Consider the following 13,542-nt stretch of genomic DNA (forward strand, 5'->3'; position numbering starts at 1 on the left):
AGGGCTAGCTAGAGCTTGGGTTTCATGCAGTAGACATTTGTGGAGTCAGTCCAGCAAGATAAAATGTGTTTTCTAATTCCACCTGTCATGAGTTCACAGTCTGAATGGAGTAACCTGCCAGGTACTAAGCGAATGTAGCACCGCTGAGGCTCATGATAGGAAACAAGCAAAATTCCTGCTCAGTACAAAAATAATGTCAGTGGTTGGATTTTTCCCCCCCTTGTTAATTTGTTTTATAAAGTTTTTACTTCATTTTCAGCTGGTCATTTCTATAGAAAGAAGAGTAGGACCAAAGTTTGCTACACTGAATGAAGGAGGATTTAAAGAACCATTACAGAGTACACATGCTGCCCCTTCACAGAACATGAACCATTATTTGACAGTATTTGACATGTTTGAAGTGGCTTTGCTGTTACATACAATATTTTACCACCTCCTGATTACAAGATTCTGAATCAGCTATAGGCAAAAATCCTAGAACCATAAAAATTAGAAGACAGATAAATAGTTTATATGCATTGTCAGGAAGACATAATTTTCTGATGATATTTTAAATGTTTGGGGTAGAGAGTATTGACACAAAGTAACTTAATGGAAAACAATATAGGAATAGCTAAGTGTGATGGGTTGACCCTGGCTGGTTGCCAGGTGCCCACCAAAGCCATTCTATCACTCCCCCTCCTCAACTGGACAGGGGAGAAAAAAAAAAATATAACAAAGAGCTTGTGGGTCGAGATAAGGACAGGAGAGAGATCACTCACCACTTACCGTCACAGGCAAAACAGACTCAACTTGGGGAAAATTAACTCACTTTATTACAAATCAATCAGAGCAGAGTAATGAGAAATAAAACCAAATCTCAGAACACCTTCCCTCCACCCCTCCCTTCTTCCCGGGCACAACTTCACTCCCGGCTTCTCTACCAACCCCCCCCCCGCGGCACAGGGGGACGGGGAATGGGGTTTACGGTCAGTTCATCACACGTTGTTTTCTGCCGCTTCATCCTCCTCAGGGGGAGGACTCAACTCACTCTTCCCTGCTCCAGCGTGGGGTCCCACCCACGGGAGACAGTCCTCCACGAACTTCTCCAACGTGGGCCATTCCCACGGGCTGCAGTTCTTCACGAACTGCTCCAGCATGGGTCCTTTCCACGGTGTGCAGTCCTTCAGGAGCACACTGCTCCAGCGTGGGTCCCCCACGGGGTCACAAGTCCTGCCAGAAAACCTGCTCCGTGGGCTCCTCTCTCCACAGATCCGCAGGTCCTGCCAGGAGCCTGCTCCAGCGCGGGGTTCCCACGGGGTCACAGCCTCCTTCAGGAACCCACCTGCTCCAGCGTGGGGTCCTCCACGGGCTGCAGGTGGATATCTGCTCCACCGTGGACCTCCATGGACTGCAGGGGGACAGCCTGCCTCACCATGGTCTTCACCACGGGCCGCAGGGGAATCTCTGCTCCGGCGCCTGGAGCATCTCCTCCCCCTCCTTCTTCACTGACCTTGGTGTCCGCAGGGTTGTTTCTCTTACATGTTCTCACTCCTCTCTCCGGCTGCCGAATCTGCCTGTCCCAACTTTTTTTCCTTCTTAAAAATGTTATCACAGAGGCGTTACCACTATCGCTGATTGGCTCGGCCTTGGCCGGCGGCGGGTCCATCTTAGAGCCGGCTGGTATTGGCTCTCTCTCGAACACAGGGGAAGCTTCCAGCAACTTCTTACAGAAGCCACCCCTGTAACCCCCCCCGCTACCAAAACCTTGCCAACAAAACCAATACACTAAGGTTATTACTTTATATACCCATTGGACACACTTTCCACTGAGCCATGAAGTTGATCTCTGCACAGCCATTGCATCTCTTCTTATCAGTGCTGATTTATTACAATTTTTGCCTGCAAGAGCATATGCATCAAACATTAAATCACAGTAATTTGTGCCTCTTCCACAGCCAAGCCAAGGGCCAAAATACCAGGTTTGGATGACACTGACCTCCCACAGCTGCCATCAGGTATTGGTGTCATTTGAGAAAACAGAGAACACATGGGGACCAAGCCTCTATAACCTTGGAGAGTTTTTTTTGCATCAATCACTTCAAAACTTTAAATGCCAAATGTTTGAAAATCAGCAGTTAAGGCATTTACACTCCCAGCCCACTGCAGCCAGTGTTGCTGTGGCAAGGTAAGTAGGAAGAGGCTCACTATAAAAGTGTTTAGAATATGTGTGCAAAAAGTGCCAGTATTTCATGAAGTGAAAATGTTGCCTCAAAATGCTGCTGGAATAGCACAGCTCTTGTTTCCAGGGATGGAGGCAAAAATCAAAGCACCACAAAGGTACACTTGTAGAAAATTCTAGCAGTTATTAATATCTTGTTTCCATAATTCTTTTGCCCATGGCTAGAAAGAAGAGTTTTTAAACACTTACTAGCTGTTCATCATTTTCCTGGACTCAATGGTTTGGTAGCATTTGCATTCTATAGCCAAATCATGCTTCTTCCAGTAAGAGACCGAGGAACTTCTACTTGGTTAATGCAAGAGATGCTATTGCTAACATATATGGTCTAGTTCAAATAGAAGTAACAGGACTTCTAAGACCTGCATACCTTGGCATTTGAGCTAAGCATGTCTTAAAATCCTTCTTGGACCAGACTTAGAAACTGATGGGAAGATTTAGGAAAACAGTGTTGATAGAAAAGCAACCTGAACTATCAGGAAGGAATGAAGAGTCAGATTTGGTGATCATGAGATGAGGTCTGAGCTCTATCTGTAACTAAAATACATCTGGTTCAAATCATAAGAGATTTTTAATTTTGCTCTGGGTTCCTCTATCAGAATAAAATATTTTGTCTAGTTTCAAAGGCACTTGAGATACAACAGCAGACAGGCAGTACTGCTAGATGGCTCCTGTGGTATCTATTACTGGGCATCTGTCACACATATCCCTGGGCTGTTTCTCAATGCTGTTGTTTTAAAGATGACAGACATGTTTTCATTCAGAAAGGTTGTCTATTTATATCCCCTAGACACAGCTGCTTTCACTGCTCTGTAGAAGCTTTATCCAAAGAGCAAGGAGGCCTGTGTAATCTGAAGGATGCTCTTCCCACTGAGATGATGTATACAAGCATGTCTGCCTGGGAAGGCATGGGGAGCAAAGCTAAAGTTAGGGCTAGTCCATAAATATTGGTCCCAGTTAGCTTAGCCATGCGGTTTTTAGCTGGGAACACACATTCACTTTGTCAGAAACAATGCATGAAAAGCAGCACCTATATACCTAATGGTTTATAAGCATGTTTTCAGAAATTAACACTAAGAGGGGGAAAATTCACGGGGGACCTACCAGTTGCTGTCCTGGGCACTGCAGTGAAGAAGGATGGAGTGAACAGCAGATAGCCTTCCTGAGTCAACAATGTCCCCAGTGTCCCAGCAGCAAGAGGGGGTGTGTGCATGACACATCTAGAGACAAGCACTTCGCAACACACCCAGCCACCAGAATAAGCCCTTAGTTATCAGTCAGGGCTGTCACCCCACTCTGAGCTCTGTGCTGAATGTGGAGCTGTCTGAGGGGTCCTCAAGGATCACGGTGATGGCTTTTGGCTCTGGACCCCAAACGTTGTTCCGAACTTGTGCCAAAGGCTTCCTGCAGGCTAGCCCGCTGCTGGAGGAACATGTTACTCAGACAATATGTTGATACCCACTGGCTCATCCTATAGAGACAGCAGGACAGACACCTGAAGACTGTCCCTGTAGGAAGCCACTTACAAGATATCCTGGTTTTCAGCTGGGCCTTAAGTTGGCACAAACTTATTTCTGATGTTTTTTCTGCTGGAAATTTAGAGGGAAAGACAACATGCTCTGCAAGGAAAAAAAAACTTCTTATATCAGTGGAAGTCTTGCCAGTGACTTCAAAAAGGCCAGGATTTTACAGTGATCTGATGGTATAAATACAAATACTGAGCAAAAATTTGGGGTCATCCCTACCCATTTCTGGTCTTTCCAGGCCCCATCTACCACAAAGAACAGTATTACAAATTAATCTAAATGCACTTGTCTGACCCCGCAGTTTCAGTTTCAACACAGCAAAATTCTGCCTGGTGAAAATGATGGGCTTGCTGTTACTTTAGCCCTCCCTAAAATTACTACTTTAATAGTACAGTTTCACTGCAAGACACTTATTCTTTATAAAGATTCAGCAAATGAGAATCCGACTATGTATTAAAGCACTGGGATAACTTCATTAATTCACTGCAGGGAATGGTGTGGAGGAAACCCTCATACCTTATGCTTTAAGCCCAACATTAATAACACTAAACAGACAGACTCACAGCTTGTCCATTTAAAAATGATTAAAAAAAAAAATCACAATGACCAGTCAAGACTCACTGAATTTCCTGCTGTTCTCATAATTTTCCCCTGAATCTGGATACATCTGAGGAGTTAAAGACGTGCTATTAATGCCTTAAACCAACATATGTTCACTCATCTGATTATTTCCACATGTTTCCTTGAGTAGCATAAGGAGCAGGTAGCCAGTAGATTTAAGGTGTATTGAAGATATTGCTTAGAGCTAAGGCAGCAGTGCACTTTTTCCTTCTCAGAGGTAAACTGCAAAAAATGGACATTAATAATCAAGTAACGTTCACTGCAGAGTGGTGATATAATTCAGCCATGGAACACTCTCTTCCACATACCATCACGGACCACAGCCACTTCTTCTGCAAGAAGCTGAAGACCCGCAGTAAAAGACAGAAAGCTTTAGAAATCAGTGCATTATAGACAGAAAGTAGGAGATACTGAAAGAATCGCAGAAGAAACACTTGCCCTTGGAATAAGGATGACTTCACCTGATGTTGAGTTCTTTACTACCTCTTGCTTCCACATGCACAAATCCTCTGATTGCTTAAACACCCAGACATTGAATTCTCGTCTCCTCAGGGCTTAGGGCTGCCATTAGAGCCTGCTATTCCCTATCACTCAAGTTGGGTGTAAAAAGTACCCAGGAGACAAGATTAGAGCTTTAGCATCTCCTGATCATGCTGCATTCAGAGACAAAAGCCACACTGGTGTAAACTGAGTATTTCCCCACTCCCCCATCTGTTTCAAGTGACTATACAGCCTATGCCAGCTCCACCTCCACAACTGGGCTGTTTCTTATCAGCCCAGCTGCCTCAAGCTGTTATTAGCTATTATGCTACTGATTATCGTTATCTCTCAGGCACATCTTCAGAGAAGCTTGAATTTGCACATGCTCTCTGCCTCCCAAACCATCTCTGCTTGAACAGATCCATAAAATCTGGGATGCCAAATGCCCATTACCATTAACTTTCACTATAGCAGCGTGCATACACCCCCTGACAGCACCCGGCGAAGAGAAGGAGCTGCCCTTGCAGCACTGCTGGAGGCACGATGTGCTCACCCACTGCTGTGCCCTCCCAGCTGAAAAATTAACCTAATACACATCCATGGGAATGGGGTTAAAAGATCATTTGATGGTGATCAGCAACACCCCAAACCTCCTGTTTAGTGTTGTTAGCAACCCAGCGTACGGTAGCTATGAGACGTATCCTGTGGCTTCCTGGCAGAGACCACAGAGAAGCGCACGGGTTAACCAGGCACAAAACTGCAGTCAGGCCTGCAGGTAGGACTGCAGCCTTTCCCAAAGCAAAGGGGAAGCAACAGGCCTGCGTGACACAGCCATGTGGCCGCAACAGTGTTTTCGGGCCCTGCATGTGGCAAGGAAGGAACCCCCCAGGAAGCTTCAGGGATCAGAGGAAGCTCAGGGGCCAGGCTCTGGCTCCGCCGGCTGCGGTCGTGAAGATCACATCCAGATGTGGAAACAGCTACAGCAAACAAGCAACCCCCCCCAATCATTCCTGAAGAGAAACATTATGGCAAGTGAATAACTAATTAAATCAAGGGCACTTTGGTGGAGGAACCGAACGCCCCTACGGGTGGCACCAACGGCCCCATCAGCTTCTCACAAATACTCAGTGACTCTGTGTTTGGGTAACAGCAAGAAGTCATTCAGGAGGCAGAGCCCCTTTACACCAGGCACTATACACCTTGGGGCCGGGGGGTTTCCCTGCCCCTCTGGGTCTGCAGTCCCAGTCCTTGAGGACTGGAATGAAACAGAACAGCAAAACAAAATGCCTCAGGGCTGGGAGGGGGAAAAAAAATATGCAATAAACTGGGCTCTATTAACACTGAACACTGAATTTCTGGCAAGGGCTTAGTTAAAGTTAAGCCTCCAGATGTAACAGCGTACTACATCTAACCTCCCCCAAAACATGCAAAGCTCGGCCTCACTATCTACAGGGCAGCAGCTGTGCAAGCCAGATTCAGGTCTTAGGTGCACTAGTGTATGGAGTTATACAGAATCAAAGTCAATTCATCAGCAGCTATAAAGTGACCGATGGCTTTGCTGCAGTCGATAGCACTATGTTCATTAACTCCAGCTGATAATCTGGCCCTTGGGGTTTGATTCAGACACAAATCTTTAATCAGCTAAACACCAACATGAGAAGCTGCAGATGCATTTGTGGACAGCCTATCAATTAGAACAGGAAGAAAGAGGTGATTTTCCCATGTATGTTTAACAGCTATGGGTTTTTTTTGTTTTCAAATCTAACATCAGTCAGACCCAATATGTCTCTTTAGAGCAAGCTACATAAACCAGAGTCCCTGTCCTTATATATAAAAACAACGCAGTGCAGCTGAGGACTACGATGTATATTATTAGTCTTGATACACTGCAGTTTCATTACATTCCAGGGCAGTTGTCTGAGTCGATTGCAATGCCCAGAGTGCTGGTGATTGCAGTCCAGGGGCCGGCTGAACTAAAAGCCAAACAAGATGCTAGGGAGTAGGTAAATGCAGATTCCCTCTGGCTTTCAGAAGGAAATTAAAGCTCTTCATTTTGTTTCCTGGTAAGAATCTCCCTGCTGAGCAACGCTGCTGTGCCGTGGTGCCAGAGATCCTCCTGGAATTCCCACAGTTCAGGAATTTCCTTAATCTGATCAACTCTTACGGTTGAGGAGCAGAAGGAATGATAAGACTTTCAGAGAGGAGTCTTACTGAAAAAGTAAAGTAAAGGTGGGATTAAGCAGAAAGGAAATCCATTCTCTACAAGCCCTGCATGTGATCCTAGGAAGAGGACAGCATTAATGTAACATCCCACCTGGCCTGGGCAGGAAGGATCTGGGTCTTCTCAGGTCAGGTGAAGGTCCCAGGCAGAGCTGGCTCCTGGCCAGCAGTCAGGCTGTGTCCATCTTGCACAAGAACAGTTTGGCCCAAGGCCTGACATGAAGGTGATAGAAGATTGGCTCCAGTGGGCTTCCTGCAACCTTCCCCTCCCTCAAGAAAAGCCTTGGACACCTCCTTTCCTAGTGAGCCAGGTAAGGCTGTAAGTAATAATAGCCGGACTGCAGAGATGGCATTTGAAGAGTAACCAAAGCATGTACTGGTTGAAGGCAGCCTGGGCAGTACAGAGCAAATGGTGCAGATGCTGTGCCTTATTCACCCTTCTGCAGAGGGCATGCTGTAAGGTGTCCGTACATAAACAACTTCAGAGATGGCGAGGTGCCACAGGCAGCACTGGGATGCATCATAGTGACACAGAACACACCTGTTAGCGATGCTACTGCAGATCTGGCTGGAAGATGCCAATGCTTGGGCAGATCGACAGACAAGCATTGATTTACAAAGCATTTAATTAGCAGAGGTTCCCCGCTCGTTTTGGCTGCTTAGCCAAGGGATGCAAAGGCTGTCTGCCTCCACTTACCAGGGACCCAGCCTGGAGGCCTTTGCTCCCTGTTGAGCCCTGTGGGAGGCGAGTGAGCTCAGCTTCTAGAAGGAACTGTTTTCTACAAGGTTATGTCCTTTGAGACATGGAAAACCCCAATGAAGAGCAGGTCTTCTGCAGGTTTTATCACCAGAAGGGACCCTCCTAGTCACCTGAACAGATAGTCTGTCTAATATATGCCAGAGAAACACGTTAACTAATTTCTGCACCCAGCTGACTGAGCTGGAGCTTAGCGGTCTTGCCTGAAACACTCCCAAGTGATTTAGTTGGACAATGTTCCTAGACTCTGGCACTGACACTATTTGATACTTGCCAGCCAGCATTGTCTCACTATCGACTCCATATATTGCACCCTGTCCAGGTCATGAGCTGATCAACATCTGAGTGGCTCTAAAAAAAAAACCCCAACCAAAACCATACCCGAGCACTTTGCATGTTGAAGGCAATAGGGTTAAAAGGCTTGGGCTCAGTACAGAAGCTGTAAAACATCCTGCAGTGTGACTGCAGCATTTTCTGTCTCCCCTACTATCAGCACAACCTAGAGAAAAATGTTCTCTTAGGCTGGAGATAACAGAGGGTGTAAGCATTTTTTCAAGTGACATGGAAGGAAAGACTTTCTCTAAATATGGCAGATAATCAGAAGATTAAGGAGTGTTACTCAGACATTAAGGCTGAGGCTTAGAAGACCAGTGCTAGAGTGCCTAGATCACCAGCTGAAACCTACCTACACAGCAGTGCCCAAGATTCCCTATTGCCTGATGGCCTTAGGATAGCCTACAATAAAAGTGATGTCTAAGTACCTATTGGCCATTTTGACAGCAATGTATACAAAGTGACAGTCCCAAGACTAACCCACTCTCTTGCTGGTTCAGTAGGCAAAGAGAGCACTACTGGGGGTGGGTATTACTAGAGCGAGACACATGAGAACTAAACCCTGGGCCAACACATTTGCCCTCTTTACTGCAAATTTGTCGCTCTTGTGAGCAAGAGGCTGTATGCAAGCACTATATCACCACGACCTAACAAGTCATGCTCAGTAGATGCTCCCTTTGGGTTTCAGTGGTATCTTTAAGACAGAGTGATCCATTTGCAAGAGTCTTCAGAAAGGTCATCTCGGGAGGAGGGGGAGCTTGCCAGCCCTGAGCCACAGCAGCAGGCACTCAGAAGGGTGAAGGCATTTCCTCTGCTAAAAAGCACATTTACCAGGGTGCAATGTTTTGCTGCTTGTAACACGCAAGCTTTACTTCATGTGACACTTCCAATTCCGCTGGGCTTGAACTCTAGTTTAGTCTGCAGCTTGCTGAAACAGTTTATCAAGGAGGATGTAAACTTGGTCATCATGCATTGCATAGCTGCATAGACATAGGAGGGTCACTCTCCCCAGAGTGGACAATTAGCTTTGCAGTGCAAGAGTCCTGCCAAGATCAGCTGTTTCCTCCAGGTTTCTAACAAGGTTTGACAGTTCATTAAGAGTTAGGAGGGAAAAAGATTTGATTCGCTTCACTTAGAAAGAAAGCAAAGAATCTTACCCTTTTGCTCAAAAAAAAGAAGAAAAAAATTACCTTCACTCTCCCCAGCTTTTCTATGCTATGCCATAGCTAACAGCAGGGGAGGACCAAATTCTGTGCACAATTATTGCCAACGGTCTTTTTGGGCTTTAAAATTGATTCTTCAGTCAGATATTAATTTGCACTGCAAGAAATGATTTAGAGCTACCTGCAGGTTTAAGGCATACAGCTGCATCGATTATGCTGAAGGCACAATTTCAAGGTAATCTTTGCAGCTTGGAGAGCTAAACCTCAGTTGTTTTTTTTTTCCCCCAAACAGAAATGGAGACTCTGCAAGGCCAGATCCACTTCAGGCCCTGCATGCCAAAGGCACAGGGTAAGAGTTAAATATCCATGTGACATCATGGCTGGTGCTGCTCCCAAAAACTGTTGTGGTGTTTGCGTGCAGTGTGTTAGTGTGACATTAAAATCAATGCGTGTTGTGTATACCTGCAGGCAATGCTCGGTCCCTGGTAAACAAGGCAGGCAGAGCTAGGATAAGAACTATGAGACAGAGAACTCAATTTAACTCAATTTAAAAGAGATCTCATTTAAGATAGGTGGCAATCCCATATAACTTGCCAAGAACATCCAAATTACCAGAGCACATTTTCATTCTCCTATTGGAGTCTTAATGCTAAAAAAAGAGTCTGCTACCAATACCTTTTTCTACATGTAAAAGCTTTCATGTCACATTTCTCTAGTACTCTGGGAGGTTACCCAATCAATCTACATCTGCCTTTTCTATCTATCAAAACCCAGTCAACAAATTTTTCTCCCACTAAAACCAATGCAAACTTAAGGTAAACAATCTACCAGGAACTTCATATTTCTTTTTGCAACTATGTGTCTCTTGGCAAGAAAAGGAGAGGGAAACAATAAAACCTCTGGGGAAAATCCTGGCCTTACAGGATTTTGCGTGCCTCTCTGATAAGTCCTGACAGTTGTGCCACTTTGCACTCCCTGGGCTGCCCTGGCTGGTGGGAGCACAGAAACACCTTCTGCAGCCTTAGCTCTTTTGTCCTTCTTTTCTTTGGATCTAACTTTACCTGTTCTTACCCTTGGTTTGCAAAGCAAGAACCAGCCCAGCATCTCAAACCATTTCTGCGCAGAGAATCAAAGCCTCTCCCAGAAGCTGCACCTATTCCTTGCTATGTGTTAATAACACTGTGCACTCCGTGTAGCGTGGTGCCCCACCTCTGGGTCCCTCCTCCCAACCCAGGCTCTCCATCCTCTCCACTTGCCACATTCAAGTTTCACAACCCTTTGAACCAACCTTGAATAAAGTCATCACGCAGGCAAGAACTCAATGTTGCACCTCACCTGCGGCTCCCCTGATTCCCTCAGCTGTCCTGCAGGATGAACAGTCTTCTCAAGCCATCACCCAAGGCTTTCCCAACTCTCCTGAGAGGGACACTTGCCCGCTCTTACACCTAGGTTTCTGCTACAACTCACCACATCTTTATCAACTGTCTTCAGGCTCTTGCCTCCCATCTCCCCCTGCTCACTGGGCTTAAGTAATGAAGAGCACTTGTGTCCCTGCCATCCTCCCACCTGGCAGAGCCTCTGCTGCCTCCTGAGCTTAATGCACAACACTAATGCACCTGGTGTTTGCAAAGGTGGGGAGAGATGGGAGCCTCCTTTCTCGCTGTCTTCCCTGGCAAGGTCCAACCTGCCAAGACTGCTGGTTAGAAACCAGTCTTACAGGAAAGCTGCTCAGAGGTTTTTTCATCCAAATGGGTATTTTTCTTTTAATGAGCTATTGCTCATTTTCATCCACATTGCAGCACTTGGGAAAACATGTTAATCACTTGGTTTTTGAAAGCCAAACTGAACTGTTTTAACAGTGCTGAAATGCCTTTGCAAAATATAATTCATTCACCTGGAAAGGTGTGGAGCATCCCAGGAAAAGGAGCATTTAAACCAGCCCATCCCTTCCCCTACAGATCTTTCTCTTTACTATCAAAGCAAAGCTCTGTGCTGTTCTTCCCAATCACACCTTTTTGTTGCACGTGCTGCATTCTCGGACAGGGACACTGAAACCAAACCTCTTTTTCCTCCTAGCATCTGGAAATGTAGTTTGTTTTCTTGGTTTTGATTTGGCATATGACCTTTTAAGGAAATAAGCCACAGCACTGAAAGACCCAAATAACTTATTCAAGCAAAACTTGCCAAACAAGTTAAAGAAGTATGAAAGCTCTTCTGGAGCTGGTATTGGATGCCTTGCAATGGTAGAAAAGTGTGTGATCAGAGCAGCCTACTAGGAAAAAGCAATGCATACGTTGTGCCACTACCTGTGCTTGAATGAATAAAAGAGAGAATTGTGCCCCAGTAGATGGAAGCTTCAATGTAATTTTTTCTTTTTCTTTTTTAACCTACACTGGAGACAGAAAGGACCAGGTGTACTGAAGCTGGACACTACCTCCAGATGAGTAGCTATAAAAAAAAGCTGTAAGCTATATCATATAGCTCTCTTTTTTGTCAGAGGCAGGTTCTACAAAAGCTCCAGCTTCTGTTCCAGCAGAGATTAGGACCGCTTAGGGACTGTCCTTAATTCTGTAGGCTCTCTCTACAGTGCCGTCAATTAGTTAGCAGTAGCTATTCCAGCCTGTATGTGAGCCAGACTAGAAAGAAAACGCACAAAAGAAATGGGACAGATTTTTTTCCTGCAAGCAAAGGAGTGGCCATTATAAGATGGTTACTGCAGCTCTGTGCCTGTGGGAAGTGTGCCATCTCAGGGAAATATCCAGTGGAGAAAACATGACTGCTTTCCACTCCACCTGTGCTGCCACAGGGGAATGGGCCAGAGAACCTGGCTTTGGCTTTGCAAGGGAAGAGGGAGATGTGAGAGATGAATAGCAGACGGGGCAGAGGCTACTCACCCACGTCCACCCCAGAGAGCAGAAGCCAGGTACTTGCTGTGTTGTTTGCACTCAGTTTGATGATCTCAGGCTATGTCCCCAAAGCACAGGAACTCACGTTAAGAAATGCAAGACAGTTGCTAGTGTCACTCATGGCAACATCCAGAAAGTGAAGAGCAGGTGAGAGTGAGTGACCAACTGCTTCACTCTTCTGAACAGCCCTTCAACATCAACTGAGCTAAGCTGGCAAGGTGGGTGAGTTTGGGAGGAGAGAGCACACTGCTTAAGATGCATGAATGAAGGAGGTATAGCCTGCTGTAGCAGCTGTGTGGCAGGGAAGTTAGTGAATACCAGGAAAACTTTCCCAGCAGAGAAATATATAAGCATGCAAAGCCATGTCAGTAAAGGCAAGGAGATAAAGCTGTAATAAAGAATATTTCACATCATAAATGAAAATTGGAGCATATACTGCATTTGCATTTGCCCCAGTTTGTAGGACTCATTTGATTACAGTGTCTTACCTAAACTGCTGTATAGCTCTCAACTTTTTCAGCCACCATTTCTCCTTTAAATAGCTATTATACCTAATGATACAGTCACATTGGGTGCGGGGAGATATTCAGATGTGACCCGAGCAAGTGTCAGCCCTATTTATTCCCCATTCCTTCTCTGCTGGAGCCAGGAAAAAACAGGGAAGCCTGTCCACCCACCTCCACCTACAGAGCAGGTGCTCAAAGCATCCAAAGCCTAATGGGAGCCCAGGCATTTCAGAAGGGCGAGTAACCCAATGCATGGAGCCAGTATCTCCCCAGAGGCTTTTCCCTTAGCTTAAGACTTACTAAACCTAAGCAATTCATCTCATTAATTAATAGCTCAATAACTGTACTTAAAAAAGGAAGAGACCTGAATGTGGGAGCAGAAACGTGATGCGCTCCCAAATCGCAGGAGGAGCGGCTTCGTTGGATGGCCTCACCTCTGCCAGTTCCTGGGCAGACCTCGTCTCTCCTCCTTCCCGAGCCCAAGGCGACGCAGCCCAGCAGTCCCCGGCTCAGCGCGGATGGGGCGGCTTTGCGGAACCCAGCAGCCATTCCTACGCACCAGCCATTTTCTAACAGGCGCCAAGGAAAAGGCGGGTGCCGAGCGGTTGTGCTCTAGCCGCCAGGTATTTTTCACCAGCCTCTGAGAAACATGTCCTCAACTGCTCAGCTCGCTTATGTCTTTCTGATGTTATATAAGTGGATTTAGAGAAAAAGCACTGCCATGAGCAGGTTTCTAATTAGGAAAAGAAATAAATAGAATTATGGAATTAAGGCAGAACCTCAGCATGAATGACCCAAATCCCTTCCTTGTG

General features: G+C 45.8%; 1 protein-coding gene across 1 annotated transcript in view; it reads right to left on the minus strand.

The window, feature by feature from the left end:
* Nucleotides 1–13,286, minus strand: part of FAM13A (family with sequence similarity 13 member A) — a 171,023-nt gene extending 157,737 nt beyond the window's left edge. Inside the window, exon 1 of the mRNA XM_030037740.2 lies at nt 13,165–13,286. The gene's annotated coding sequence lies outside the window, so the exon portion shown is untranslated. The remainder of the gene's footprint in view (nt 1–13,164) is intronic.
* Nucleotides 13,287–13,542: the final 256 nt, after the last annotated feature.

This window comes from Aquila chrysaetos, chromosome 1 (assembly GCF_900496995.4).
Source record: "Aquila chrysaetos chrysaetos chromosome 1, bAquChr1.4, whole genome shotgun sequence".
Lineage (NCBI taxonomy): Eukaryota > Metazoa > Chordata > Aves > Accipitriformes > Accipitridae > Aquila > Aquila chrysaetos.